The following is a 27,145-nucleotide window of genomic DNA, read 5'->3' on the forward strand; positions in this document are numbered from 1 at the left end:
AATGTGACCATTGGTGACTATGCAGAATTGTGCACAGTGAGCTGTACAAAACCAGAACTGAACTGCTAGGAGACAAGCAAGTGCCTCATGTAAAGCAGATCCAAAAGGACCTTGTTCCTTCTGCAGCCACAAGAGACTACCTCCCACCCCCCAAAGCTGGTGTGCCATGCTTCACTGTCCCCATTTTCAGGACTTGCATATCTTTCTGATGCAAGGCCTTCAGGTATCTCTGCTTATCTCTGTGTCAGGATCAGCCAATCCCTTCCATCACAAGGGTTATGGATGTACCATTTCTTCCTCTCTAACATTACTGGATGGTGGTCTCCCAGAGGCATCCTCTGTGCCCTGTTTCTCCTTCCTTCCATTCAAGAAAACACAACCCACCACCTGCACATCTTTTTTAAGACCATTAAGATGAATGTAAGGTCTTATTAGATAAGCCAAAAATCTCCCAGCACAGTATACTTAAGAGAATGGGCTGTGCCTGCAACCTTCTGTTTCCAATGTTGTCATTTTTCTGTACCTTCAGCAACATAATGATGCCAAAGCTAAACATATGAAGTGGGTCGTTTGCTGCTGTCACCTTTAAAATTCAAAGGCAGGGGAAGACAGTCATTCCAATTCCAAACCAGTACTTGGTGCAGGCAGATACTTTGCCATACTGACCTGTAAGATGAGCTTTCCGCTAAGTAAAACCTTGCCTTCAAACTGCATTTTACACATGGGTTTTCCTTCTTCTTCCTTTTCTTTTTTTTTTTTTTTGAATTCAAAAATAATTCTTGTCAATTTGAGAAACAAAGTGGCATACTACCAAAATCACATGCTGCATTAGTTTGGCATATATATTAAAAAGTTTCCTTTTATAGAGGTCTGGAAGGCTAGGAATGGAGTCCTGCAATGGAAAAGCTACATGTTTCATTGCTTGATGTGCTTAAATTAATGCTGACTGCCCAGTACCTAAGGTTGGGAAGGATGGGTGAAGAGCAGTGCTGTGTTCAGAGGAAAGTAGACCATCTGGTATGTTAGCTCCTCTGCATCTCCTGCTTCTTCAAGTACATAAAGAAAATTCACATACAATGTGCTATGTTTTTGGGACACATTTTGCTTCTAACACCTTGCCTGCAATTGCCCTAATCCTGACACCCTTAATCTCATTTTTAGTTACTTTTGAGAAGGCTTCTGATTTGAAGTGGTTATGGGTGCCCTGCTGCAATAGGTACCGTGCTGCTGACCCTTTTCCAGTTATGATCTGGCCATACGTGAGTTTAGTTGGTTTTCATTGATTTGCTACACAAGTACTGGCTGCTGGCCATCTGTTGCCAGCACACAGTATTAACACTGCAGTTACAGTATACTTTCCCAGAGCCCAGCTTTGATAGTTTCCCAGCCAATTAACTCAGGCTCACCTCTGCTCCTTTAGTCCTTGTACTCTGTTTTTCTTACCTCCTCCTTGAATGTCCTTCATTAACCTTCATCAGAGATATCTGCAGATAAAAACAGTAGACTTCCAGCCACCTTGTATTTTCAGTCAATTTGGTATATTAATGCCAGTGCTTACAGGAGTCTTGTTGAAATTTTAGAAATTCTTGCTTTTTCCTCTGAACTTCATGATGCTTTATCCAAACTTACACAACTAAAGCAGAGTTTGACCTATGGCAGTATCTTTAAATAGAGACTTGACTGCGGTTTATTATTTTGTCTTACTCTCTGAAAAAAAAAAAAAAAAGAAAAAGAAAAAAAAGTGTTTTCTGGCAATTCTCACACAATGAAGAACTTGCAGGATGAGACCAAAATTAATTACTATAAATAATGCAGTGGCTGTACGCAGTGGTTTTACAAAAACAAGAAATCATCAGCAGATTAAGACACTGAGCTCATATAGAATTACTGCAGTCAGAGAATTCAGTTCATCAGAGACATTTCTCATGCAGCACAACCATACGCTTTCTGAAAATATAAATCACAACAAACGAACTGGGGAAGGCATGGCACTGACATACATACAATTACAGAATGAAAAAAAACTCTCTTGATTTTATTTGTTTGATTAAAAAACCTGAAAGGCTAAGGCTTGTTTATCTCATTGCACAGAGACACAACAAGATTCATCTGTCAGATCCTTATACTTGGGGCTGTTTCACATATATCGTTGTGGCATGTAAACATTTCAGGCACACTAGCACTTCTTTTAAATACTAATTAGGGATCTACTTTGTACTCAGGTAAGGTCAACATGCTATGAACTCAGCAATGATCTGACTTGAAAGGCAAATACCTTGGGCAACCTGAAAAAAAGTCTGTTCTCATCAGCAGATGACTCAGAGGCTTAGAGTGGGTTGTGGGATGGATATTGTAGTTTCTGGAGAGGTCTTGCAGTGTAAGTTTTAAAGCTTTGCTAGGTTCAAGTGACAGTGGTTAGTAGTTCAAAACATGGCTCAAGGCAGCAATTTCATTTCTCTGGATTTCAGCAGGAGAAAAATGTAATAGCTCACATAGTTGTACTTGGCTTGCAATGAAAAAGGAGCTCATGTGCTATAAATATATTTCAAATGCCAAGACAAATCAAATGCGTTCTTATAAACAGTCTTGTAGAGGTAGGTAATCTATTCTGTTAGTTATATATTATACCCTCCTGGCCTCACAGCTCATGAGATTTTGCTTAGATAGTAGTTTAAAATGTGAACATCCAGAAGTTACATAGCACATATTTATGGCTTGGCACATCTATTTTTATTATTTTTTATTTTATTTTTTCATTTCTTTTATCTGTTTTTATAAAATTACAACTCACTCTTTCTTCTCTCTTAGCCCAAGAGCCATACTTTAAAGTAATTCCAGATGGAAGGATAACAGTAAAAACTCTGAAGGCAGTTAGGCACCTACTATTGCATGGAAGTGCCCAGTGGGGTTTCCAAAACATCAGGTCTGTTTGATGCCTACATCCCATTACTTTTCAATGTGAATTAGCCCCAGATCCTGTGTAGGCATTTTTGGGAATCATACTTGATGCCTAACTACATCTTTAATTACCTAAATGCCTCTGCAAATTTGTATCCAAACTCTTAAATACTATCTCAGAGCTAACTGAAAATGTTAATGGGAATTTTGCCTAGGAAATTTTTTCAGTGTCAGACTTGAAATTAATCAGGTGCAAATCAGGAAAGGTTAGGTTCTAGGTAAACCTTTCAAAAATTAATATCTAAATATAATCTGTGAGTGCTAGGTTACATGTAATCTCATAATACAACAAGGCAAGCATATATTATTCATCTTTCCAGGATCTCACCTGGCTTTGTTTTAAACAAAGGGCAATAGATCAGCATCAGTCTAAATCAACTGTGAATCTAGTGTCAGAATTTGTTTAGTTGGGCCTAAGTTCTTGGCAAGATACAAATATACTTAAAAGAGAAAATTTTTATTACTTTTTCATTCTGAGATTTAAATCTAAATTGAACACTAATTCTTGACTCACATCCAATTTGCAACTAAGTGCTTTGGAAAGATATTTACTTTGTTGTTGTTGTTGTTTATTGTTTCTTTGCTCTGAGAAGCCCTTGAAAACCTACACATTTCAAATGCAAACCAATAGAAATGTAATCTCGGTAGTCTAAGTGAGGAAAAAGATCAGAGTTCTTCCTGTTTATCTTGCTTCCCCCATAGCATCTTTTTTTTGTAGTTAATATTGGAAAGAAAAGCAAAACAAAAATCAATTCCAGAAGTAAATGAAGAAAGTGAGAAGAATGCTGCAATATGTTAAAGCAATAACAATCCCAGACCTTGTTTTTCCTTTTCAAATGTTATTTTTTCACCACTACATGTGAATGTAAATAGGTTGAAAAAAGAAAGTGTCACACATGCATACACATATGCCTTTATGACTTCTTTTTGATTTCTACAGAAACAAGTAAAGGTCAGAATTTTATTTTGATTTTTAAGTTATGGAAGAAGTGCCAGACAGGTAGCCTGTATACCATATTTACACACTTAAAGCTAGAGATAAATTACATTAGCCATCTTGCTCTTCCCTCCAGAATCCCACCTACTTTCTTCCTATCTGTGATACTTTCTCCATGGTGTAGTCTAGGCTCTTTCTAGGTTGCTAATAAGTATCAGGAGCCCATGAAAAGAAATAAATAGAGAATAAATGAACTGCACTGATCATGGTTGTGGTGGTGATGACCTGTAAGTAAAACCAAGGAATAAACCCATGTTACCAGCCCCTAAAAGACTGGGGACAAAAACAAGCATTATGCAAGAAGGAAGGATGTGCCTTGGCTGAGTTTGCATGGTTGTAATAGGCAACAGGTAGTTACAATGCTGCAGAAGTTATTTTTATACATCTTGTTTCATATCAAACTAACTTGTGAAACAATTAACCTACTTTTTTTTTATTTATTTTTCTTTGTGTGTGTGTGAATCTAGCTGAGGGATATTTTAATAGCATACTTAGTATTTTGAGTATGTGCAACTGAAATGCCATGTAACTAGCTGGTTGCATTTATTAAGTACACTCATAGGCAATCCTTCTTCCAGATGTAAATCTATATATTTAATTTCACAAACAAATAGCATTGACAATCAGCCAAGAACATCTAATCATACATGCCTACAGGCTGGCTCTTTGCCTGAATTGTTCTTCCCGATGCACCAATGAAATTGTATTATACTCTGGGAAGAACAACAGACCTTTGATAAGAGAATCCAAAGCATCATCAGGTCAGTTACACCACATATGCTGAACTCACGTCAAGGCAAAAGAGTATGGGCTTCTCTTGAAAGACATGCTTTCAGTATTTCATTGGTCACTGCAGGAAAAAATTATAATGCTTTAGCTCTCCTTTGCATGGCGTTGCTCTTGCAGAAACTGTATTCATGTGGGGGTCTCAATGAAGCAGAGCCACACAATGGCATTTGATAGGAAAAAAAAAACACTTGGTAGGTTAAATAAAAAGCACTTCTGCTTACTGGTCCAAAGCCAGAGGCATTTACAGTGGGTAGGATTAAATCAGAGCTACCTGGAAGCTGATCTGTGAGATATTTGATCCAAGTTGGCCAGCAGCTGCATGTCATGTTAGGAAGAGAATTTTGGCCATTATGGCATCAATTTAATAAAAATTAACAAAGTATTTATAGCAATAATAAAATGTGCGAGTGGTTGTTACTCAACTAGTTATCCACTAAAAACATGAAGGATAGTTTTCACTCCCATTGTGGGTACACATCTTTTATTTTTTCAATCCCTTCAGGCTTTCGTAAGACCCACTACTCAATATTTAAATACCTAGTTTGTTTCAGCCAGTATTAATGCTCTTATTTATGATCTTATTTTCTAATAGAGTAGAACTTTCTGCACGTGCCACAATGGAGACAATCTTCTTTTTCTGTGTGAAATGAGCAACATTAATTCTGATCATTTTCTGAATTAGGAGAGCTTTTCACAGGAGCATTATTTTTAAGTGCTGTTACCGGAATTACTCAAGAGAGCTTAGAGGTTTAAATTAGTGATGTTTAAATTAATTAAAAAGAAAGGTCTGTGAATTTTCCTATCCGAGTTAAGATTCAAGATCTTGTTTGTGGCTTTGTTGTTGGTGGTGGTTGGTTTTTTTTTTTGCTTTGTTTTTGTTTGTTTTTTTTTTATTTTGGTATATGTTTCCAACAACAGCAAATTTGAAGAAAATCTGATTTAAATGTTGTCTGCCGCACAGGAGATTGCATTAACATTTCAATTAAAAATTACATGCAGACAGTTGCTCATTTGTCCTTACATCCCATATACCTTAGCCTTAGGTAACTCAACATAGACCAGTTGAAATCAGTGGCACTGCATTAACTTGTACGGGTAACATCGTAGCCCAGACATATTTGGTAGTGATAAAAGGCAATGGGAAGTTTGGACACCCACCTTCTTTTCTGAGTGCTGTCCTCATTGTGCTGTACCTCCATGGGACAGAGCAGTAGATGATGCAGTTCATGGAGTAAATGCATGAGTGATAAGTCATTTAAAAATACATGAGTTAATTCAGCTTCCACTGACTGAATGTGAAGTACTGCATCTATTTTGAAACATTCATTGATTTACCTAAAGTCATCTGGTGTGTCTGGGTCCAATAGAAATCAGCATTGTTTCAGTCTCCAGTTGATGGAAGACTTCTAGCATGGTTGTGGACAAGGGCTTAGAGTACCCATTGCAGTGCTGTCAGTGCATAACAACCACAGCACCAGCTTTTTGATCATTTTCTCTGTTAAGAAAAAACTCTGGTTCTGGAAAGGATACTTATGTAGTCGCCACAGAGGCCAGGATCTGAGAGTAGGCGTAATCCCACTGAGCTATGTTAGCCCTGCTCTTTCCTTTGCGGCTGGCCATAGCCCAGCCTTGGTTCAGTGCAGCTATGCTCTGCTTCAGAGCTAAACTCAGGATATTTGCTGGCAGCCTAGGCTACAGTGTGGCCTTTCCAGCTTGGGCCAGTGCTGGCCAGGCAGCAAGACACATATAGGTTCTTCTCCAAGGAGTGCTGGGGTTTGGGCTGAGCTATCTCAGAGGAAGTTTAAACCATGGGTGCTACACAAGGGAAGCCTTTAGCTCAAACACTCCTTAAAGACTCCTCTGGACTAGAGCCAGGCCTATCCAAATTTCTGCCTGGACACCAGGGCAGACAACTACTGAACTGTTGGAAAAACAAAGTCCTGAGCTTAAAATACATCTCAGATAAGTTGCCCCCCAGCTGATCAAGAGCTTATTGCCAGTCAGATGCTATGCCAGTTCATAGTAGTGGTTACATTGCTGGACAAGCATGAGACCAAACAGACTTCTAGTCAGGAGCTGCTGAGGAGGAATGTGACTACAGATGAGCTATGGATAGTGAGGTATTAGTTACAGAATTTTAGGGAAATATTTCCAGACATGATCTCATAAAATTAGGCTCTGAAATTTGCATATAGCAAAAGTAACCTTCTGAAAAGAATTGTCCCTCGGTGTAGGTCAAGTCAGCTGGAACTGACATTTATTTAAACAGCATTAATTGCTATACCTTCTGTCTCTCTCTCCCTCCCTCCTTCTCTCTGTCTCTAATAAACAAACCCTTGGAAAGAAACAGAGGGGTTGAAAACTGTACTTTAGGGAAACTTGGATTGATAGAGGCTACCCGCTAAAACTCATTTAAAAGAGATCCCAAAGGCTTTTCGTGGTGAAACCAATTACAAGCTCTTCCTGACGAAAGGTGCTGGACCCCTGGGATGGATGTTCATGTATAAAATGTTTTCCATTCATAAGAAACTATTCCTCCTGAAGACATTGTTTTTTGCTTGCTGACTTACATCTTTATTAATGATAAACCCTTAGAAAATAATATATGAATGTAGAATATATTTGGATATATTTGTATGGTGAACTAAAAATGGAGCGATCCTATTTTATGCAATCCAATCCCACTGCTTTTCTGCAAAGCTATTAGGTTTCTGATTGTGACAGTTTTAATGGTAAGATTCTGTCAGTTTGCAAGTTCAGGTTTCTTGCTCTCCTCTGATGAGAAAATCAGAATGAAAAGTGCTTGCTTTGTACAAAAAATTATTTGTACTTGCCCAAAATACCCCCTTACAGATGCTCTTATTCCTTTGAAATTTCTTTCAGGGGCTTGGCACTTCTCATGAATAGGGAAAGCAATTTTAACATACATCTCCACCTTTAATTCAGCGCATCAGTTTTAGTGACAATCATTACAATTGAGTTGGCACGTCTATGAACCTGAGAGGCGTTGTCAGAAAGCGGAGAAGAGAGCACACAAGCTGAAGTCGGAGCATTTTTTCCTTGACAGTTCAAGCACGGTGGCAGCCAGATAGGGCTGAAAAAAAACCGAGAAGGCACTATAGTTCCTCCTCGCTGATCTGAAGCCTGCAAACAGATACCAATTCAGACATAAATACTTGGAGCAGCCTGGTTTCCTGGGAGGTTGTTGTAAGAGTGAGGCATACCGAGCCCTTCTCTGAAGGTTTGTGTTTCATGACCCCATTTTGATGACTGATCATTTCTAACATTCATTTTCTGCAAAGACTCTCTCTCAGAGAACCCATTTATATTACGAATGAGTGTTTTTGGGGGAGGTTCATACTGTAATTTATCTCTTTATTCTTACAGCTGGCAAAAAATAAAATGTAATGCTTGATCTGCCATTGAATTGTTACATTTTACATATATCAGACAAGGTAAAACCTATCTGATATGCTCACTTTTTCAGGTTATTAATATATTTTACTTCATCTCTGTGTTTTTTTCTTATTATATCTGAAAATATGCTCAATGTTTTACAAAACTAGTACAGGCTTAGCATCAGCCCATAAATTTTGGCAGTCCTGAAAGGTTGAGTGTTAAGGGCTTTTCCCCATCAATCATTATTTCTATAATAGCTGTACGGAAAAACAAAAAGCTTATGATAATTAGGGCAGTCATGAAAAAACAAATCCTCACAAATCAGTCATGCACAGTTAAGATAGAACATTTAATTCTGAGATTTGAGTATATATTATAAAATATATTGTTTAAATAATTAATTTGTCCTCAGCCTGCCTCTTTTAAAATGAAACACTTCATGCAATAAGTTACTGAACATACAGAACTGAGCTGGCAGCCACTGATGTTAGGGATAATTATACCTCCCTTCATACAACTTAGCCTAGAACACTATCAGGCATCTTGTCTCATATCAGTGTTAACAATTTCACAATAATGTCACCATTGGAAAATGCTGATCTTGAAATCTCAGTATTGGAAGCCCTGCAAATCCCACCCCCCACTTTTTTTTTTTGTTAGAAATGCAAAGTTGTTGAATTTAAATGTTTTAAATATGCAAGCTGTAATGTTTTTATATGCAACTATTATAGTAGTATAGCACTTCTTTCTTCTCTGCTATAGATGTAAAATGGCTGTTCAGGGCTGCTCTTTTTATCTAGCTGGTATCCCAGTATCTGTTCTACTTGTGGTGCTATTTATAAGTAGCAATAGGGTCTTACAGAACCCTATCTCAAAGAAATTTTGATGGAGAAAGAGTAAGAATAAGATGACCACAAGCCACCTGCATCTGCCTAATTCTGCCAGAAAATGGCTTTGAACTGTCTGGGAAGACGCATATTCAATAAGATAATGACCCAGTCAAAAATAGAAAGTTGTTTCTCTGTCATGAGTACTGAGGATGCTTGTTGTTAGCCCACAGGCTTCTGTTTGTTTGGATTTTGTGAGTTCATTCCCTCCCGTATCTGGTTTGTGAATGCAGGTGGTAGCATGTGGAGATCAATTGCCTGGACACTGGGCACCTTGCTGTACAGCTGCCTATGTGCCAGCAAATCTCTGCGGTGCAGGTCTCCTGCCAGGTGATTCAGTTTGGACCAGTGAGGACAGAGACAAGGTGTCTACTAAATAGCAATTGGTCTTTCTGCAGTCTTCGTTCTTTCTGCTAACCTCGCGAGGCTGTTAGTTACATTTACATTTTCAAAATACATCTCTAGATGTCTGGTGCCAAAAACAACTCAAAGCATCTATCCCAACATTAGTATAAAAGTATCTGCAGGGTGGGCATACAAGTAAGGTACCCATAAACGTACATCTTGCAGCCCCCCCAAGTTGTGATGGGGAAAATGAGGGCACAGCAGCATGCCTCAAACATTAACAAACAAAAACTCTTGGCTGAAATCAGGACCTAAACCTACCATGGAGGATTTCAACCAGCACCTCCCTTTACAAAGATGGTACTGTAGCACTGTCTCTCTGCTGGTCTCCACAGCGGCACTAGGACATGGATGAGAAGGGCATTTCTAAGATCCCAAACAATTTAGGGCATACTGGGTTAAAGCTGACCAATTTCATCCCACTAGGAAGCTTACCGGAAAAGAAAAACTTGTTTTATGTGTATTTGTATAATGTGTTTCCAATTGCTGTTCCATGTTCAAAAGGGGCTAGGCATTGCTCCAACTACACTGGCAGCCTCTGGCCCTGAGGGCAATGGGTGGCACTGATGATTAATAATAAATGGCTATTCTAATTGCTCTAACATTAAGAAAAAGAATCTTTTTGAACTACAACTCTATACACAGTCTGCTTCTTAATACCTACTCTTATGATTGGAAGATGATTATCTAGTATTCACAGGGATTATATTTAACATTCATTTACTGCCAGACTGGTAACATAATCATAATAAAAACAGATTTATTGGTTTGTTTCTCCTTCTAGCCCAATTAGGTAAAGCACAGAATTTTATAGGATATTGAGGATACTGAAGCAGACGCTGAATAATAATGGCTAATCTCTGTTCCTTGCGATATATCCCAGAACAACTGCAAATGATGACCAAGCTCTGCTATCATCCCAGACAGCATGAAAATTAAGGATCTCTTCCAAGTGCCTCCTCTGCATCACAGACTCACTTCCATTTTCTAGTTAGTCCTTTTCTATCATATGATAGAGAGAAAGGGGGACCTTTCTCTATCATATGGTGGGGTGGGACCGCTACAGAGGAGAAGACCCTATCTGGACTATCCCAACACATGTTCTAATAGGGCCAAAAAAAGACTGAGGCTGCAACTGGTAGTTCCAAGTGTTGATTCACTTGTGTTGATTGTATTGAAACATAGGGTTTGAAAATATGCACTTTTAGGGGTATCTATCAAACAGTGTTAATAATTAACAAAGTGTCTACAGATAGCACAACACATTGTGCGTTAACTAAGGGGAATCTCTGTCCCTTTCGGAGAAACAGTCAAAATGCAACAATCCTTGTTAAATTGTGGTGCAGTCACAATCCTTCAGCAGCCCTTTTGGGCTTCATGTCATGTGAAACGTTACAGCACTATGTATTGCTCCTCAGGTCATACACTTGTCCCAGACAAGTGCATCACAGAACTAGTGTTTCTGAAATATTCCATCTTCTGTCCAACAGTGTTTTTCTTGTCCCACAACCTCCTGGTTTCCCATTCCCCAAGAAAACTGGAATGAATATAGTTTGAGGGAAAAAACATAACTAGAATCAGTGCCTGTAAAAAAAAAAAAAAATCTCATGAATGCCACCACTTATCTTACAAGTAGTAGTAAGATATGGCAACTACAGTGCTGTATTTTAAAGAGAGTTACACATGGTAGTCTTTTTTTTTTCTTTTTCTTTTTTTCCATTCCTTGCTGCTTCTTGGAGTGTGTTAGACAACTCCAAAAATAGGTATGAGTGTAATTGCCAGGCATTTGTAAAGGAGCCTGTATGTGAATGCCAAAGCGATATGAAGCTCAGATTTTTGAAAAAGTATAGCTGGAGGAGTTTCTTTTCCTTCATCCCACATGTTGTCTGCAGGGATGTGAGGAGAAAGCATTTGTCCACGTATGCTGCAATACAGCCATGCCAGCAATGTGCAGCAAAGATTATAGAAACAGAATCACAGAATTGTTTGTGTTGGAAGGGGCCTAAAAGATCACCTCGTTCCAACTCCTCTGTTATGGTCAGGGACACCTTGCACTAGAACAGGTTGCTCAACACCTCATCCAGCCTGGCCTTGAACAGCTCCAGGGATGGGGCATCCACAGCTTCTCTGGGGAATGTGTACCTGTGCCTCAACACTCTCGCAGTGAAGAATTTGTTCTGAATATCTAATCTAAATCTACCCTCTTTCAGTTTAAAGCCATTACCCCTTGTTCTGTCACTATATGCCCTTGTAAAAAGTCCCTCCCCAGCTTTCTTGCAGGCCCCCTTTAGGTGCTGGAAGGCTGCTATAAGGTCTCCCCGGAGCCTTCTCTTCTCCAGGCTGAACAACCCCAACTCCCTCAGACTGTCTTCAGAGAGGTGCTCCAGCCCTTTGATGATCGCCATGACCCTCCTCTGGACTTGTTCCAACAGATCCATGTCCTTCTTGTGCTGCGGACCTCAGAGCTGAATGTAGTGCTTCTAGTGGAATCTCATAAGAGCAGAGCAGAGGAGAGAATCACCTCCCTCGCCCTGCTGGCCATGCTTCTTTTGGTGCAGCCCAGGATACGCTTGGCTTTCTGGGCTGCAAGCGCACATTGCCAGCTCACGTTGAGCTTCTCAAAGGGGCTGCTCTCAATCCTTTCTCTACTCAGCCTGTATTTGGGCTTGGGATTGCTTCGACCTTGCACTTGGCCTTGTTGAACTTCATGAGGTTTGCACAGGCTCACCGCTCAAACTTGTCAAGATCCTTCTGGATGGCCCCAGAACCCAGGAGTCGTGTTCCTTAGGGCTGCCCATCAGCCCTCAGCAGGACCTGGTTGGTCACCTGTAACTCAGACTGACTCTGAACAAGTAGTCTTGTGGTTAAGGAGTATATAGCCTAGTACCAGTTTCCTAAGTCATCCAATCATTTGAGTCAAAGGCTCTAAATTAAGATTTTTCGGTTGCCAGGCTTTTAGTATTGTAACTCCTGTTATGCTTCTTTCTCAATTCTGAAAACGTAGGGAATTACTGCCACAGGAAAAACAAACAAACAAACAAAACCCATGTAAAATATATTTCCAATAAAATGTATGAAGTATATGATATTTCTTAGAAATGTATTGCAACAGTTTTCGAACTCCTCTCTCTTGAAATCATTTTAGCCTTAATAAGTACATTAGAAGACTGGTACTTTGTTGATCTGTAATGACCAAAAAATGTTTAGTTTGCTACTGAATTACCTCTTTCTTAATCAATAACAATTACACGTACTTAGGTGTGTGAACTGCTTTCTTTGACACACCTCAAAATACTTTATGAAGGACCACAGCATACAATTCACCATTACATCTCACCACGTCAGATGGCTCACATTGTGGTAATTCAATTATCAGCAGATACATAAAACCAAATTTGTTGTAATTACAATTGTTTACTGTACTATCTTTGAACATTATTTTTACCCTTTAGGATGCCAGCCAATACTGTAATACAGTTTTTGCTTAAATTGGCAAGGCAATTACCTTCAATTAGGAACTCTCATCTTTTCTTTCTGTAGTTAGTTTTCAAAGGAAAAGATGTTTTGTTCAATTTGAATACAGTTTGCAAAATCTGAAAACATCCACATGCATTTTTGCTTGTCTTTGAGCCTGACAACAGTTGAGATATTGAATTTTATTAAATTGTCCAAACAAACCATTACTCTTGTACTGGTGGTGTTGTGTGCCAAATAGTAGCCCGGAGCAGAGCTGCTTGGCTCTGTTAAAGCCCTGAACTAATAGGTTCATAATGAAAGCAACAATTCAAACTAAACTGTAAGAAGCATGGAAGTGCCTGTGCAGCTCTCACAGAAACGAATATGTTGTTTCATTACAGTTCTGTGGTAAGAGGCCACATTTTTATTCACCCTTGAAAACACACACAAGATTGGCACATACAATGTCGCCATGAAGAGAGGGGAACTCTCACCACATTTAGGAAGTGCTCATGAATATAAAGGACAGGGAAAAAAGGAATAGGATGAAAATCACTCCTTGACATTAGGGTGAAGAAGAGATCAAGATGTAATTTCAGTTCTGTTTTGAAGGCTTAAATGAAAGAAAATTGCACAGGTCTGTGCCAGCCTTCTGCATGAGTGTGGATGCTATTCCAAAATGTAATTCTATATTGCATGCCCAACAGGAAACAGTCGTATGCTGCTTCAAAAATCTGCTTCTTTGTAGGTCAGATACAGATACATGTCTTGCCTCAGTGATGACTAATAAGAACTTCAAATTCAGTTCTTTTTTTTTAAGTACACAGTTCCAGATTTCCAGATGAATTAAAATATTAATTTATGCCCTGTTTTTACAGACTCATATTATTCCTAAGATTGTGACCTTCTGAACACATATGTATGCAGTGATTTTATCATCTTGGTAACCTGATTTCAACCACTCAGCTCCCTCAAATTCATTTTTATGTTTAATTTTATAATGCCTCTGTATGATCTAGAGAATGGTAATATTTTTCCTAAGATGGAAAATTGAAGTACAGCTGACTCTCCAAGTTCCCTTGCCTGTTCTCCTTGACTTTTGAAATTGATCTGTCCTCCATTTTAGACAAATAATGCTATTTCAGAAATGTCTCATTAATATAATCAATGATGAAGTTGATATTTTTTCCTTCAACACTGTAGCATCCATATATAAGATCCGTTGTTACTGTGCTCATGCTGAGTTACTGTAAGCACAAACAATGCATCATCACCGGGCAATAATTTTGCCAGATCAAGGCTGTGACTGTACCCTCTGAGGGCTGTCTGTAAGCAGATAATACTGTTGAACTAGACAGAAGGATTTACAATGAACCTCTTTTTAATTATCACGCGTAACTCTAGGGAGCATTTCAAAATGGTCCCTCTTTGGTAATTTTAATATGTTTCTAAAAGATTTTAAGTGATGTAAGTCCAGAGGTAGAATAATATGTATCGCTATTTTTAAATGCTAGTGTAAAACCCCAGCTGCACAGCTTTGTCTGTATTCATATTTTATTAATCAGTCCATTTTAATGTCCTCACTTTTCTCTCTCTCTCTCATTCTCTTACTGCTCAGCTGCTTTCCAGAGACCATTTTAAAATTAATTCTGATGATTTTAGGCATTTCTAATATGACTATGATCACAAGACTGTGAACCAGTACTGGGAGCATTATTATTTGGGGACCTTGTCTCATTGTTTCCCCCAAGCTGACAAGTCAGGCCAAATCCTTGGTCTAATTCTGTTTACTTATTTATAATTTAAATTAATTTAAATGAATATATCACAGGACAATTGGCTTCCTTAAGATATAATAAAATAAAGAGGGTCTAAGCTCCAGCTGTTTTCCAGAGAGAGAGATGACATAGATCATTTGTACCTCTAGCAATAAACCCTGCAACCAGACAAACCATGAACCCATGATGTATTTGCTCTGGTCTGTTGGTCATCTGGGGCAATTACACCCCTGCAATCAGTGGTCAGTTCTGACTAACAGGTTTGGATACTCCACTGGGCCTGAAAGTGTTCTTGGCAGACCACTAATTTTAAGTGGGTCTAATGTTCATTCAGGTTAAACACCCTCTGGTTGACAGCCAAAAGTGCCTTTCAGCACAACGGTTAACAAGACCTCTAGCCATAATTTGTGCACTCGGCTACTTAAGAGCAAAGAGTCTGATTTTATTGACAGATGGAAGAAAGGAGGCAATTACACTTCAAGTACTTCTGCTTACTTCATCCTCTTTCTTCTTCTTCTTCTTGTTCTTCTTCATCTTCATCTTCTTCTTTGTCTTCTTCATCTTCTTCAGCTTTGGCAATTTACCTAAGATCAGTGCCTTGTAACAGAAATTCCCTTACTAGGTTTCTCTGGGGAAAGTCATACTTAACTCCTTTCCTAAAAGCATGGTGACAGAGTTCTCATTTTCCCAGGACCTCTGTTTCTTTTGTAGTGCTGCTCCATCCAGATTGCACTAGCAAATCTTAATTCAACAGGGGGCTCCCATTAAACTTTCTTCTGTTAAATTTTTCTAAATCAGAGGATGTTGAAGAATATTTATGAGAACCACAGACTATGTAAAATCTCTGTCAGCTTTTTCTCAGAGCTTAGTTTTCAAGTGGGAAAAAAATGCATGTCTTCTTAGGGTTTCAGTCTTTGTTTTCCCTAGTATCCAACACTGAAGAACAGTAATAGCAAGGAATGTCTGATAGCTGATATCAGACGTGAACAGAAGGAAATCTTCACACATAGGATATATATGGTACTATCAGGTCACCTTCCCCATCATACCTGTTATTGCACCATAACATATATTTCCATTCTATTATTACTTGATTTTGAATAAATGCAAGACAATTTCATGGAAGATGAAAGCACATTTTTTTAACAAATTGCCTGGGGGAAAAAAAAAAAAAAGTGATCTTAAAGTAACAGAAGCTTTTATATAGCACTCTTCATCTGGTGAGCAAGAATTACTTTAAAAGTAAATTGCATATACCTTCCTATTTTATCTAGATGGAAACTAAGTGACTGAGCATGAGGGATCATTTAACTTACATATTTTGTTCTACTAGTTTGTCCGTATGAGTTGCTAAAGTGTCAGTCAGCAAAAGACACACACTTAACTTTAAATCCTTTAAAAGGCTCAACTGAAGTCAATGGCAGTACTCTTGGTGCGTAATATTGAGGAGATGTGAAAATATCTGCAGGATCAGGATTTTAGGTTGGCAGCTTCTCTGGGACACAGCATACTTCTCTTTCTATTAATGTAAAATATCGTAAGATAAAATATGCATGTTCAGTAAATACACACAGTATCAATGAATTTGGCTAACAGTTTTCTACATAACATTAATAGGCATAATTAAAAAAAAAAAAAAAACAACCTGAAACGTCAAGTTGATTATTTTGAAAGACTTAATATAACATACCCTGGGATATGAGAGCATGAGAGTTCTTCCAGAACAATCAAGTTTTTGCAGCACTCTTACATAAACATAACTTTCTTACATAAAGTAAGAAATAACTTCGCTGCCCCCTGAACAGTGTCTCACATGTCAAGTCTAGAAAGAATATGTTACAGGTTATTGTTAGTTGTTGCTGGATTATTTTCTTAAAATCTCTTTTTCTTCTGTTTCAGGAACATAATAAATCCACCACAGTTTCTCATTTGTTGCCCAGATGCCCTACAAATTGAGTCTGGGATAGTGCTGGTTGCTTCTTATATGTCCCGTCATAAACAATGATGGGACATCATTTATACTAAGTTTTTTTTTTTTTTTTTCCATCTAGCTGTTAAAAAATGACAGAATTACGCAACAGAGGATTTGTTTGGGAAACCTCATTTACAGTCTGTACATATACTCAAGGAGACAAACCCATTTCTTAAATACATCTGTATTTTAAGAGAAACCTGTGATAAATCTAAACGAAGAAGAATATCTTGATGAGCTGAGGCTATAATGTGTCCTTGTCTATTACCTTCCAGCAACAGAAGGCATCCATGATCTTGTGATGATGAGAATTATATGAAGCTATACTTATGGTGTTGTTCCAGGCTGCCAGGTGTAAACATTTTAGGGATCTATAACACCATCATTTATTCATTTTGTTTACGGATAATTTGCAGTGTCACACTCTTAATTACACTTATTCATGATTAATACAACATTCTCATTTTATAAATATATTATTCAGAAATAATAAGTCATGGAAATGTGCGTATGTATTGGCATGATACATGTAAATGTGCTTTCTATCCTGTTTCACCAGTCTGAGTTGGTTTTCTTTCAGTTCTTTCTTTGACTGTCTGGATAAGAGGTTTAAAACAAGTTATCACTAGTCATATTAGTACATACAGGAACAGATAATTTATGTTTATTCAGTTATATGTATATATACATTTTATTATTATTATTATTATTATTATTATTATTATTATTATTATTATTATTATTATTATTTTGTTTGTTGTTTTAATTTTGGCAGGAGTTGCTTTGTTTTTTAATTCTTTGTAGATCTGTCTGTCCCCGACCAGATGTACTAGAGTCTGTTTGGCATTGTGACTCATGGTGTGAACACCTGCTTCCTGGTATTCCTGGGGGCATTGGAAAAGTCAGGGCTGTTACTGTGTTATATACAGCTTTATATTTCCTCACAATTTAAGGCCAAGAAAGATCATCAGATTGTCTAGTCTGCTGTCTTTTGTGCCAGTGGCTATTAAATGTTGTATATGTACCTCAAGGTTGAGACAGCTACTTTCATTAGCCCATTGTATTTTAGTCCTTGAGAAACCAAACTGTTTTGTGTCTAAAGCAGTGTCTGAGACCCCTGCAATATTTGAGAGCTGATTAGGCCTTACATGCCCAGACAATCACAGAGATAATCCACTCAAAAATCCACCATGCTTGCCAATGTGAGCTAGAAAAATCTCTACTGCTCTTGGGCTTGGTTAAATTCAGACTCAAGCATCAGATGTCTAAAATAATTTTCTGCATTGGTTTACTCTCTTCCTGGCTACAGCAAAATGAATAATCCATGCTTCAACGGAAGGTAAAAACTTCTACTGCAGAATATATCAGGACAAATATCCTCTGGGATGAGTCGGGCAGGGATTCTTCCTCACCTCTGTAGGCAGCCAACTGGGGCCCTCGAGTAAGGAATTTGATTATACTCATTACCTTAATGCCAACCTGCAAATGTCTGAGTGGGCAGGGTGTAATTCAAGCCATCTTGTTTCAACCATAATGGAAGAAGTTGCACAGATGCGTCATTCTAATGGATGTCGGGCTCAGGGGATCACCAGGGGATCTAGCCTGATGTGACCCTTTCCCTCCCTGTTTGAAGCTGCTCTGGCCGTTAGAAGATCTCCTAGAAACCAAAGTAAAGCCCATACTTAAGAAAGACAATCAGTTTTTAGGACAATATCAAGCAATGGTTAAGTGCACCACCTCCCTTCATAAACTCTTGGAGTTTAATTACCTTTACTGCTAGGAAATTGCATCTGATTTCAAGGTTGATTACATCTAACCTTAAACTTCCAGTCACTGGATTTAGTTGTACTTCTGTCAGCAAGACTGAAACAGCTCACTGCTGTTATCTTTTCCATCTCAACCTTTTCTTGAGTAAGTGAAATATGTCCAGCTCTTTAAGCCTGCCATCTCAAGATGTGTGCTTGACTTGCAAACTATTTGGATTTTCTCCAATATTTTCTCATCTTCTTTAAAGTGCAAGCACCAGAACTGTGCTTGATATTTTGGGAACATGCAAGGACCGTGCTGAGTCCTTCCCACAGCATTGCACTGAGATCTCATGTTAGGGGTGATTATTCAGGGTAATCACTTTTTTTGTCATTCCCCAAGTCTCTGCTTTCTGAGACAGTGCCCATTCCTACAAGCTTTTGGTTCCCAGAGGTATTAATTTGCATTTGACTGCATTAAAATGAATTTAGTGTGCAGCTTGTTGGACAGTGATCATTTAGCCAAATCAAATCACTGCAGAAGTAATATATCTTGTTTATTTACTGTGCTAAAATACACTGTGTCATATGCAAGCCTTAAAAGCAAAGATTTAAAAGAAAAATAAAAGAAAAATAAAAGAAAAGCCTGGTCTGCTGAAAACAATACAAAAATGTATTAGATGAAGACTGTTTCTCACTCTGCTGAGAAAGCTCCCTACGTTGAACGAAACCTCCCCATTAAAAGACTACATTTTGAAATTTGTCGGTGAGATACTTCTTAATCCTCGTAATGTGTGACCTGTTAATTCCATGTAATGTGGGACTGGAAATCAAAACGTCATGTGGTGTTAAGTCAACTGCCTTGCAAAAATCCAAGTTTGCCCTATCAATACAGCTGCTTTTCTCATGCAGACCTGCAATCTTTTATATAGATCTTCTAAACAACCAAAACCTCCACAACTATGTCTGACAAGGTCTAACTTCTACTAACCCATTTTGATTAGCATTAAACATATGTACTATCCACTTCTTTTTCTAATAGTGTCCTAGAAATGCATACTATTTTGTGAGCAACCCAAAACACCAATTTCAAGCAATGGATGGCTCATAGCAGAAAATTGTACTTCACCACCTATATTTTTCTCTAAATCAGAAGAGCTAGGTGGAGTATGAACTGAACTAGCTGAGCTTTTTTACAACTGCTGTTTCTCTTTCAGAGCTAATGAAATATTGACAATAGAAGGATTTTCTGTTATTTAAAACAGGGAAAGAGGAGTATGTGCACAACTAGCAAGATCTTTCAAAATGACAGAACTTGCCAAATACAGGAAAACAGAAGCTACTGGTACTTCTTGAAAAGATTGTTTCAGGCCCAATCCTCAAATCCACATAAGAGTAGCAGTGCTTGGAAAACAAGATGGACTCTGGAATGGTGCACATTTCTAGGACAGGTATTAAGGAAGATGAAATGATGCAAAGGATTTGTGCTGGCTGTCTGCAAAGAACACTTTTCTCCATTATTAATCTTTTGGGGCAAAACCTCAACATGTATAAATGCAGTGATGGTGCCTGTGGGCTGAGAGGAGTATGGAGATTGTTGGCATCACTGGCCTAGAGAGACAGCAGAAGCAGATAGCCAATTTAAGAATATGGCTATAGTGTGAACACTAGAGTCTGTGTTGCTTTTAGTATTCCCAGAACACAACATTTCACGCTTTCTGCTGCTGTTATGGCTCAGTGCAGACTACTGCTCTGGGCCCTGCCTGTGCGCTCCCTTTGAGCATGGAGTAATCCCAAGAATGTGCTGCTGATATATGTTTTTGCACTGTCCTCTACAAAAATTCACACTCTGGCCCATGAACAGAATAAATACCCCCTCTAAACTCCTAACCACATGCTGACAGAGGTAAGACAGTCGTGAGATTTAGTTCTTGGAATTATCTACATCTAGAATATGGATTTCATACATTGTTGGCTATGAAAAGAATTAGTCCTCTAATGAAAGGAATATTAGTTAATGGATAAGGAGAAGGTCATTCGATTTATCTCAGCACTGGAAGAAGCAGTGTTCTTAGCTGATTGTTGCACAAGGTTATGAATTTCCGGGAAAATTAAAGGACTGATAGTATTGGATCATCCTTTAATTTAGCCACTGAAATATTTCATGAATGTTTATAATTTTTTAAGGATGCAATCCCGCATAGTCTTATTTGTATGAGTAAGTCTTAATCACAAAGAGTCTCGATGAATTATATTGGTTTATTTGCATCAGAAAAAATAATCTTATATAAAGTTTGGTTGTACTGGGTCCTTATATATTTATAAACACTGGTCAAAATTATTTTATGAGGAAAGTTTAAGAACCATATGGCATCACCTACTATTTTATGCTCCTTAATTTTCATATCTATGTGTAGAAGTCAGCAAGTGTTAGCAGTTCCTTTCTTATCCGAGGGCAGTCAAGTGACCTTCTTCTTCTCCGTTAGACTTATATTCCTTCCTAACAGGGGATTAATCCATTCACTTTTACTTATCATGTAAAATGGATGTGTGAGCCAATAAGACAATGAGTAAATCTGCTACTGGGTCTGTTCATGGAGCATATTCTCAAGAGTTAAGAAGTTTCTTGCACCTAGAATAATAACACATTCTTCCTACTGTACACGCAGCCAAGTGAGGGGGAGCATGACATCAGCTATATTTCAGTTCTTAAAAATCTCCGACATCTTTAACCGTAAGTAGCTGTGCATCCCTTCACAGTAATTTTCTCAAGAAAAATGACATTCTGCTCCTTTACTAAGGTATCCTAAACACCCATTAATTTCAACTGAAGTTATAGATGCTCAGCTGCTCTCAGGAATGAGTCTTAGAATACAAACTGGCAAACCAGCTACTCATGTGCAGCTAGTCATAAAACTTTTTTTGTTTATGAGCTGCAATTTCAACAACAAAAAAATAATATTTCTGTCCTGTGAGGTTCTTTTTTTCCTTAACACAAGCAATCACACATAAGTCAATAGGCTGAATAATATCACGGATAATGTAAAGTCATGCAAGCTAGCATCTGTCTTCCCTTATATTGTTATGATATTTAACTATATAAATGGTTCTACAAAATGCAACTACAGAGTCAATTTTAAAGGGAAATAACCACATAGAAGACGGCTTTTTTATCTAATCAAACACCTTCCTTCCTTCCTTCCTCCCTCCCTCCCTCCCTCCCTCCCTCCCTTCCTTCCTTCTTCTGCTGAGCCAAATGAAAAGCAGATCTGCTAATCTTCTTTTTCATTTAAAAAAATACTTAACAGCAGCAAGTCACTCCAAGAAGGCTTGCAGGCTTGCAATGCTTCTGACATAAATATTACTACTGTGGGTATGAACAACCAAATACATCCATCCTGGGTGCAGTACCCTGCTGCCAGAAGCTTATATTCTGAACAGGGAAAATATAAACACAAGCTGAAGAAATGGCTCCTGCACATTAATTTTTGGGTTTGCAGCAATGATTAATGTTTTTCTACTGAATTAAAATGAATCTAAGTCCATTTCTGTCATAGGAATAAAACTCACAAAGCCTGAGAGTCATTTCCCATTGCAAATAATCCAGGGCTGGCAGTCCAGTCCTGGCTCCTTCTGGTCACTGACTTTGTAGGACAATGCAACCCATTATAAGAAGGAATGTAAGCTTATGTAGTGAGTTTTTAAACTGGTTATGTCTTCAAAGCTGGGTTGAGTCAATCACTGAGTGTGAGGAATGTGTAAGAAACTGGCAAAAGTGATTTTATCAACTTTCATCATATTTGTTATTTCCTCTTACACTAATAAGAATGTAAAATGATAGGCATACATAAAAATGTTCATGAGCCAATTTGCAAATATTCCTAAGAGCAAAGAAAGGGGGGTTGATGTAATACAAAGGTCTGGTCCTACATTAGCTTACTAATATGATTCTGACAGATTATTCAGGAGGTTAAGTATATACTTGGTTAGAGACTCCCTGGGCTGATGCTTAATGATGGAGAATGGCATTTAGCTGTGTATTAATTGCATGTTTTTCCTTCTTACCACCTGAGAAAGACTACCTATCTATGGCCATGACAGCACTCCTTCTGACCCAGCAGTTTCTTTTTAAATGACCTATATGGAGATAGTGCAGTTTTGAATAGTTAGAGGCAAAAAACTCCCAAGGAAATCCAAGCCATTTCATCTTCTGTTCTGTATAGCGTCTTAGAAGGTTTTCACCTTAAAGCAAATAAATAGCAAGCGGAGATGAATTTTTCCAAATCCCTTCTACTGAGGCGCTCTCAGCTGGAGACAGATAACAGAGCCCTTTGCTGCACGGGATAAATAGGAAGTTTATTTTGGAGAGATAGCGTAGAAAATTGCCAAAGTGCATTTGAGTGAGAGAGGGTGATGCTGCTTCGAGCCTGTATTTCCAAAGTCCATTTCACAAGAACCTCTCTGGGTTAGAGGGGAAAGTCGCCCTAGCAGGAATCATGGTGCAATCCAAGAGGGGTTTCTACGCGAGGCTGCTCCAAAGGGACGCCGAGGCTGGCCGCACAGTAGGCTCACCTATTCCAGCAACAACTCCACGGTGCGGCAGGAAGTTTGCAAAACCGAGTTACCCTCTGCTGGCAGAAACACTTTTGCCTTTTTATTTATTATTACCTTCGGAGCGGCAAACCAACGAACCTACTGATGCGACCCCTCGGGGCCGCGCTCTGCCCCCCGCACCCCTGCCGGCGGGGGGAGCCAGCACCGCGAGGGGACGGTCCCCGCCGGCACCCCCGCTCCGGGGGAGCATCTCCCCCCGGGGGAGCATCCCCCCGCCGTGCCTGTGGCAGCGGGAGGGGAGTCTCCTCCTTCCTCCCTCCCACCCTCTGCTCTCTCCTCCCTCCCCGCCTGCCTGCAGCCGCAGCGCAGGGGCAGGAGGGAGCGGCGGCGGCGCAGGCAGAGCCGCCCGGCGGAGGCAGGAGGGCGGCCGGGCGGTGGCTGCGCCCCGGCCCCCCCCCGGCCCCGGCCCCGGCCCCACCGCCCCCAGCCCCGGCCCCGGCCGTGCCGCCGGCAGGCTCCGCCCGTCGCTCCCATGGCGCGGCGGCCCCGCTCCAGGTGAGGCTGCGCTGCCTGTTGCGCCGCTCCGGCCGGGCCGTGCCGAGCCGTGCCGAGCCGTGCCGAGCCGTGCCGAGCCGTGCCGAGCCGAGCCGCCGGGGGCGGCACACCGCGAAGTTTTGCGGGAAGGCGCCGCTCCGCGATGTAAGTTGCGGGGTCGTGCGACGGGGGGGGGGGGGAGGCGGCAGAGCCGGGAGGAAACTAGACGGGGAGGGAGGCGAGCCGTGCCGTGCCGTGCCGTGCCGAGCCGAGCCAGGCACAGATCGGCCAGGGCCCCCGGAGATGCTCCCGGCTGTACCGGGGGCCGTGGGGCTGGGGCTGCGGCGAGGCGGCGGGGGAAAGGGGAGAGAAGGGGCGGGGAGGCTGCGGGGAGGGGGCTGCCACCCCCTGCTCGGTACCGAGCGAGGGGCTGAGCCTCGCGGCCCCGATCCCAAAAAGCACAGCAAAAAGCGCGCCCCTCTCCGTGCCCGCCTTGCCGGGAGGACGCCGTTTGCTCTGCCCTGGGGTTTTTCCACTTTGACACCTACCGGGACCAGTTGCTGCCGAGCAGTGGTGGTGGTGGTGATGGGGAAGAGAGGGCAGCTCCCTCTGAACGCGAGCAACAAATGGCAGCCGGGCTGCAGGGGCAGCGGCGGAGCTCGCTGCGCCCAGGTGAGCCGCACCGCCTGGCCCCGCAGCCCGGGGAGGCACCGGGGGGCAGCTGCAGCCCCCCGGGTTCAGCCCTGCGGCCCCCGGCCCGCTGAATTGGGGTCCCGCGGGGGTGGGGGGCTCCGCAGGGAGTGGGAGCCCCCAGCAGGGCACGGCCGCGACCCTAAAGCCGGGGTGGAAATGCCCCGGTGCTTGCGGTGGGGATTTGGGGTGTCTTTGCCAGAGCTGGGAGCGGCAGGCTCTTCCCTCGCCTTCATGGCGGTGCGCACGGCCAGGATTTCCCCTCCCCAGAAATTTGGAAAATACCTCAGATGTGCCAGTGGGTTTTTTTCTTCTCGGCTTCTTCCTTTTAAATTTTTTAAGATTTTTAGAGCGCCCGTTAGGAAATGGCAAAGCTGTTCAGGCTGCAGGTTATCACCCAGTCTTTCTGAATGTCCCTAGAGAGCAGAAATGGTGTGACAGCAAAATGAAAAGAGCCAAATAACTTGAAAAGCATGGATAAACCAACTACTTGCAGAGTCAGAATGAAAGCCGGGCAAACAACGTTTACTGCTTGCTTCAAAGAAGTGAGCCCAGAGGTATTTACGTATCTATGAAAATGACAAAATAAGCTAATGCTTTTGAAGCAACTGTAATTATTTAAAAAATAATAACCATGAGAAAACATTACAGATTTGTCAAGGGAAAGAAAATGAGTAATTTTAAAGGATAGCCTTTTCTGAATGCTGAAAAATAATCTGGAGCAACTTCTTGTGGTCATCTGTCTAACAATTTTTACATTGAAATTGCAAGGTATGTGTCACGCCCCTCCGCAAGCAGTAACTATGAAAGCCTTCAACATGAAACCACAGTGTTCATATGGCTTGTGTTTTAGTATTTTTCTCAGCAGCTTAATTAAAAGGACAGGCACACAATGGGTTTCTAGTTTGATTTAGAAGGAAAGAACAAAGTAATTAAGCTGTAGAATAAACTCGTTTGCAAAATCTATGCTACGTTCAGAGTCTGATTTTCTAGTTTAGTTTCTGTATCTTGCTTGGAATTAATGATACCGGTGTGATTGCTTAGCTGATTCCACAGCCCTGACTTGTGCAAGTTGCCATGGGTTTCTCTGGGATTACTCCTACAGGTAATCCTCTGATGACTCAAGCCAGCGGGACTGGGCCCATTGTCAGATAGTTCCAGCATAGGTGCCGCGTGGGGACGTGCCTGTTGGTGCTGATGGGAGGGCTTTGGCTCCAGTAGAAGAGCTTGGGGTTAAGTCCAGATCTGTCACATTTATTCAGCTATTGCTGGCTGGGTCACAGCCCTGATCTCGGTTTCTCTGAGGTTAGCTGTGAAAGCGGTGCTGACTTCGGTCTGAGAAAGGCGATCTCCTGTGGATGGTTGTCGTTTTCCATTGACCTGCGGTGAGTTGAAGCTGCTCAGCATCTTGGGGATCAGGGCCTGAGTGAATAGAAGAAGGATTGTAGCTGCTGCTATCGAGAATCAGTGTGTTTTGGCTCAAAGGAGAGATCAAAATCAAAATAGAAATATCATTTAATAGGCATATGTATTTGTACTCTGGATCCAATCCAGAGTACTAGTAAATCATGTGCTAGTAAAGTCAGTGAGAGCTTTGCTACAGATAAAAACAATAGCAATATGTTTAAGGTTACATTTGTGGTTTGTCTCTGCCATGTGCTCTACAGGGTCCTTATTTAAAATCTTTTGGAAGATGGGAATCTTCTCCTGCTCATGCTGAAGCCACATTAGAACCTGATAACTTCAGAGCAAACACATCATAAGGCAACTTAGGAAATAATCGCTAATCAGTAGAATTGAAACTTATGAAATTAGCCTTATTTAAAGTGCAAACTTGGGTGTCTAAACCTAGAGAAAATGTATTTTTCTGTTACAGAGTCACCTTTAGATGTTCACTTAAATAATAAGGCACCTCTAAGTCTTGCTTTTAAGGAATTTCCTGTTTCTTCAGTAGGAATATTTATATGAGTAACACAAGGGATTATTTCACTGGCAGGAAGGTATCAAACCCTTTAATGAAATGAATAATTTAAGAAGCAGGAAAATGTGCAGAAATATGTGTTGTTACCATTCCAGTTAATTAGATGGTGGACTAAGGAAGCAGCTTTTCCTCAGTGTAGAATATTGTATTTGTGATCACTTACAGGATTTAAATGTAAGTATGGTCCTTGTTGTCATCTGCATGTGTGGTCTTTGGATCAGTTCTGGTTTGAGAATGTGGATTAAATTAGTGTTATGTGGCTAGCAAAATAATCTGCGGTTTTGCTTCATCCAGTACATTTTTTTAGTATAGGTAAAGAAAAATCTTACAAAGCTATGAAATTCAGAAACTTATAATGCTAAAGAGAACCTTATTTTAAAAGGATGATGTTTTGAGCCAAGAATAAATTATTGGAGTTCATGGAACACACAGCATTTACCTTGGCTTGTTTGACCAACTCTTTTTAAATATTAGCTTATTTACTAAAAGTAACCTCCTGCAAGTGCAGGCTTGGTTGAATACTTCAATGCTGGTAAGAATCAAAAGTTAATACATCTACAGAAACTCCAAGCAGTAAGAATACAAGAATTTCTCAGCACACTCAGTAAGTATTTTTAAATGGATTACTCTCTGAAGTATATGCATGAATAAGGTTGCCATCTACTCTTAAATCCAATGTGGTGTAGGTGAGATAGCATTAAATTCAGAGGTCTTCTCATCTGGAGAATTTAATCTCTGCTTCTAGTTTTAATCCAGCACCTTTCCTAAAGGGGTTTCTGTGCTTCTTCTGTCCTGGTGCAGTTTGTTAGTCTGGATGCACAACGGAGAGCTGCGTGCATCCGGGGGAAAAAGCATCATGGTGTGATAGCAGTTTTACTCACTGATTCATTTGAGCTCATGCTCTAGATAAACAGTTGCCAACCCCCCAGTGGAGGAGGTTCTTGTTACTTCACAAAGGTTAAAGATGTATCCTCCTGCTTCATCAAAATTTCTGTGGTTA

At 40.3% G+C, this 27,145-nt stretch overlaps 1 protein-coding gene across 5 annotated transcripts in view; it reads left to right on the top strand.

Moving 5' to 3' along the window:
* Positions 1-27,145, top strand: part of LRRC3B (leucine rich repeat containing 3B) — a 173,679-nt gene that overhangs the window by 103,085 nt on the left and 43,449 nt on the right. For 3 of the 5 annotated variants that reach the window (XM_040549024.1, XM_040549025.1, XM_040549026.1), the window contains one exon: positions 7,628-7,985. The gene's annotated coding sequence lies outside the window, so the exon portion shown is untranslated. Of the gene's footprint in view, positions 1-7,627; positions 7,986-23,447; positions 23,640-24,584; positions 24,722-27,145 lie in introns of those variants that run through there. The other 2 variants (XM_040549023.1, XM_040549027.1) reach the window with 2 other exon arrangements.

This window comes from Cygnus olor, chromosome 2 (assembly GCF_009769625.2).
Source record: "Cygnus olor isolate bCygOlo1 chromosome 2, bCygOlo1.pri.v2, whole genome shotgun sequence".
In the NCBI taxonomy this organism is placed as follows: domain Eukaryota; kingdom Metazoa; phylum Chordata; class Aves; order Anseriformes; family Anatidae; genus Cygnus; species Cygnus olor.